The sequence below is a fragment of the Anastrepha ludens genome, chromosome 2 (assembly GCF_028408465.1).
Source record: "Anastrepha ludens isolate Willacy chromosome 2, idAnaLude1.1, whole genome shotgun sequence".
NCBI classification, from domain to species: domain Eukaryota; kingdom Metazoa; phylum Arthropoda; class Insecta; order Diptera; family Tephritidae; genus Anastrepha; species Anastrepha ludens.
The window spans coordinates 119,398,812-119,403,919 of NC_071498.1; positions in this window are offsets into that span (position 1 = coordinate 119,398,812).

The following is a 5,108-nucleotide window of genomic DNA, read 5'->3' on the forward strand; positions in this document are numbered from 1 at the left end:
TATTGTTATTGTAATCTGGTAGGTAAAATCACGATATTTATTTTTTTATTGTGATATCCGACATATGTACGCCGCGGCTACGAGTTACGTGGTACATTCGATCACTTCAATAAACGGATTGTTAAGCGCGCTGTATGACAAACTGCGCCATCTTGTTGGAACCAAATGTCGTCGGTGTTAAGCTGATTAATTTTTGGAAATAAAAATTCAGTCAGCAAGGTCCGATAGCGTTCGCCATTCACCGTAGCGGCAGCTTCTTCCTCATTTCCAAAAAAATAAGGACCAGTAATGCCGCCAATGCTCTATGAAGTTCGCGCACAGATTTATTTTTATCAAAGTAAATTTCTACAGATTTGGAAGGCTTGTTCCAGCGTTGAACGACTTATGTTGCCTTGCCAAACCTTACTGAACAGAAATGTCAACACATTTTGCCATTCGCAGCTGTCAAACCATAGTTATCGATATCGATAGTTCTCAAGGAGCAAAAAAAAACACCCGATATAGTAATAAATTTCATGTAGGCGGTTAGGGGTGCTTCCCAGATAATCCATCTACCTTATTTCCAGATTCAAAATTATTACCGTGTTAAAATTTATTTTAATACCTCCCATTGGCACCTATAATAGAAATTGTGTATTTATGTATGTTTAGCAATTCTATGTATTGTACAACAACCAGAAAGTCTGCGACGTTTAATTTTGCAAATCATCAAAACCGAATAAATTAGTCATACGAGCCCATGGCATATAAAATCGTCAATATAAAAATTAATGCAAGCAACTACCTAATTTATTAATACACCCTGTATCGGATGTAACGTTTATGTTCACTAAACTGATAAAGAAACGTTGGCCGGAAAGACTAAAAAGGTCCTATTTGCGTTAGACTCCTCACACCTCAGCTAACAAAGCAATAAACAAGCATAAAACTAGAAAAACATACTTATTATGCCTTAATAATATAAGTATGCATATGTATGTACATATTTGTGTTTCATTGCAGATTGTAGCACATTTACAGTCCACTTATGTGTTTTAAAGAAAAGCTCAATCACAAAGGACAAATCCGTGGAAATTATGGAAAAGCGGTTAAAATATAGTGCTAATCATAATGAGTCGAAATTATACAGAGAGCAACAACTGCACATTTCATCCTTCAAAGTGGGAGGAGCCAATTTTTAATTGGAAGGCTTAGGGAGACGCAAACATACATAAGCTAAAGTGTGTACGTGCACAATTCATGCACACAAAAGTAGCATACACAAAGGCGTTCGTACGCACATGTTGAACGGTGGATACCAGTACACTGTAAATATTTTAAAAACAATAAACTCGTATTTAGAACAAAGGATAGCTTTAGGACTTTTAGTCACTGTATAAATACGTACCAGTGGATTTTGTGTCACTCATATTGGAGTGTTTAAGATATATATGTCAAATTACGTATTTTACGTAACTGTTGGCGTTGGTTTAATTGGATTAAGCAAGTAAAAAATTAAAAAATAAGCTATCCTCTTGTTGGGCGGACATTGTACAACAACTAGAAAGTCTGCGACATTTAATTTTGCAATTCCTCGGACACCGCACCGAGGGAGGTTCCACTGTACTTACCAGTTTCTTATATGAATAAAATACCTTTATGTTACCTCGTTCAAACAAATTTGTGTATTTATTTTTTCAGAAGTACATATTTTATTTCCATACTAGCAAACCCGGCCCGCTTCGCTGGGCACACTAAGATATAATAGATATAGTTTAGAACAGAAAAGATATGGTTTTCATATTATTTATTTCTTTATTCAAGCGCTTTGGCATAAACAATATTTTTTGTTTTCCTATTTGTTTTATAATGTTGTTGGCTTCCCAACACGTGAACAGCCAACGTATAGTTGACCATGGGTGAATACTGGTTCTTCTAAATTCATCCCGCATATTTCTAAAGTTTGTCCTTGTGATTTATTGATAGTTATTGCAAATGCTAAACGAATGGGCAGTTGCAAACGCTTGAATTCAAATGGCAATTCAGGTGGAATCATTAGAATTCTTGGTATTAGAACGTCTTCATTCTTGAATTTGCCAATTAAAATAGTGGCTTGGATAACATTATTCATCAATCGGTTGACTACTTCATTTTGTTCTTGACGTTCTTCTGATGTCGCGTTATTCCGGGCATTTCTCATGCGCCTATTATTATTTGTCGAACGACCAATATGATTACGTGATTGTCTTGGCATTTGTACTGTAATAAACATGATTGTAATTATGGTATTCTGAGATTTGAAAACATGTTTTTTTTCAATTTTCTGGATTGTATTTTCGATGCATATGTGTTTAAAAGCCCACGTCCACATGGAAAGGATTATTTTATTTTGTTGTGATTTTCTTAAATCATCTCTTTTCTTCTGAAAATTGTTGACAATTTGCATGATAAGACTATTAATTTTTTCATCAAAGTTACGCATTTTTCGTGTTCTTCTTTTGCATCCTTTAACAATTTCTTTTGTTTTTTCATTTTTTTTACCATTTTTTTCACTCATGGTGTATCGTAGCTTATCGCATATGAACCGAAAAAATAAATCCACAAAACATAATTTCATCTGAACATTCGGATTTCACATTAAATTCTCAAATTTCGTAAGAAATTATTCACTGTTCCAAAATCCACTCCAAAAAAATTCACAAAAAATGTTTACACTTTGCACTTACGTCTTCTCCTTATGGCGTCCAAATCACACTGTCAATTTGACAGTTCAGTTCCGCCCCAAGCGTTAAAAAAGTAAACGACATTATGGCTGGTTCAAAAGAACGCTGTACGCGTTGCCGGTGTTCCAAATTACAACCAAACTTTACGAAACCCATTTTCAATACTTACATAACAATGTGTGTAAGTTTGGTTTAATTCGGTGCAAAGACACTGCGGGTCCACGTTTTGGCATATATTTCGAGACCCTAGTCATCAATAGGTATGAAAATTACTCCGTATTAAAGCACTTATCATTTGATATCCATATTGTACAAACACATCCTAGGGTTACCCGGGTCCACGTTTGGCCTATATCCTGGTAATCTATCAAGCCTTAAACAGAATTTTAGCGGGTAACGGGTTGACGGGTGGTGAACAGGTCATCTGATTCCGTCGGAAGATTCGGTCAGTTGGATGCAATTGCGACGTTTGCTATATTTGTGAGCGCATGCCAAAATTAACAACATTCAAACACTGTTGCGTCAAAATTATGGACACAATAAACACATTATGCACTTCATTTACCGCTTTCCCAATCTCCTTGGTCCTTCTTCTGCATGTTTCAGTAATCCTTCAGAGATAAATCGTAGACACACTTATATTTTCGCACTTTCTCTATCAATAACTCGTTGAAGCTCATTGTTACAAAATAAAAACAACTTCTTTTTAAATTACTGACATTTTGCGGGTGATCAGAAAAGCAAGCCTGAGTCTTCAACCCAGCGGAGAAAATAGAAATGAATCGAAGGAGAAGGTCTTCCTTCCTCTTCCTCTGATACCACAGGCTGGTCCCGCATCGAATACTTTCAGAGCAGGAGCATTTATTTCCATTCGGCCAACATAGCCGCTGGATATTTTTTCGTTGCATATGTCGTCGTAAAGCTCACACAGCTCATTGTGCCATCGCCTGCGATACTCACCGTCCCCAACGTGCAATGGTCGACTATTATTAGTTAGATTAAGCCTGACATGGCTCTCTGTGACTTCTACCTATTCGGAAAATTGCATTTAGTCATGAAAGAAGAACGTTTTGCCCCAGTAGAGGGCATCCGAAAGGCTTCTACCGACATCCTGAAGGACCTTCCGGTCAATGACCTGAAAAACTCTTTCGAAAAGCTTTTATATCGCGCGAAACAATGTATCGAGGCCAGAGGGGACTATTTTGAATAAATAAACTCGAAGTTATCAGAACAAAGCTCCTGTCGTTTCTATTTTAGCTCAGTCTTGTTTATTTTGGACTTCACCTTGTATAATCAGTAGGTTAGGTTAGGTTATAGTGATAGTCGATCTGTAAAACCAACTCACTTATACCAGGTTCGTTGTAATACCACTGTGTGTCATGAAAACTTCATTCTTTTTTTTCTTGGTGGAACCATTTTGTGGTTCTTATGAAGGGCAGGATTGGTTCCATCCCCAACCCCGACAGTTCCGTAAGAGAATTGAAAAACATATTTACCTGGACAACCTGCTCTCATTTAAGCTAAGGCTGGACAATTCCAAAGAAAGTGCTTAACTTTTTCTTCCTCTTCCTCTAGAACTTCTACAATATTCATGGGAAAAAACTCCTAGTCTCAAGGAGTAAGAAACTTGTGTATTCACCTATAATAAATAAATTAAATAAAAGTAATAGAACATGAACGCTTTTTACCTTCAACGCTGTGGCAAAGAAAAGTTTAGTGCTATGATTTTTTTCAGTGATCCTCTTTTAGCTATTCATCCTAATTAGGGATGAAGCTGTCTTGCGACAGCCAATCACAAGTCAACTGCTGATAAACAGCAAGGCACGTACACATATACAAACATTTCCTACGCCAACAAATACGTATGTACATATACATCTGTATTTACTACTCAACAACATACGTAGATATCCGAATTTTTTTTTTGAAATTTTTTAGCCAATTTTAATTTAATGTTGCAAGTAATTCGAAGCTTCCTCGATGGCTATTTAGCTTGCGTTGTATTTTTATTGTAGTGGCACCGAAGGTCTACAGCGCCACTTGTGAGCTTGTGAGTATAGTGGTGGCGTCGCCCGTAGGTGTGCCAGCTCGCCACCAGGTAACACCAATACTAAGGCTATGTGCGCTTACTGACCACTACATACTGGGTTCTGGGTTCTTTTGCGTGAAATTTTGCTTGAAGAATTTCTTTTATTGGCCACAGTAGGTACGCGCGAGTGGTGGAAGTAAAAACTCTCACTTATAATGGCAGGATACGAGCGGGCCGCAAATAGTTAGTTTTATAGTAGTTTGAAAGCCGAAGTACTTAAGCGTGCCTGGTTATCAGCTCATTCAATTTTCAAAGCTCTAATAGCGCAGTTGATACGTCGCGGGCGGTTAGTGCAGCGGCTCATCTACAATCAAATA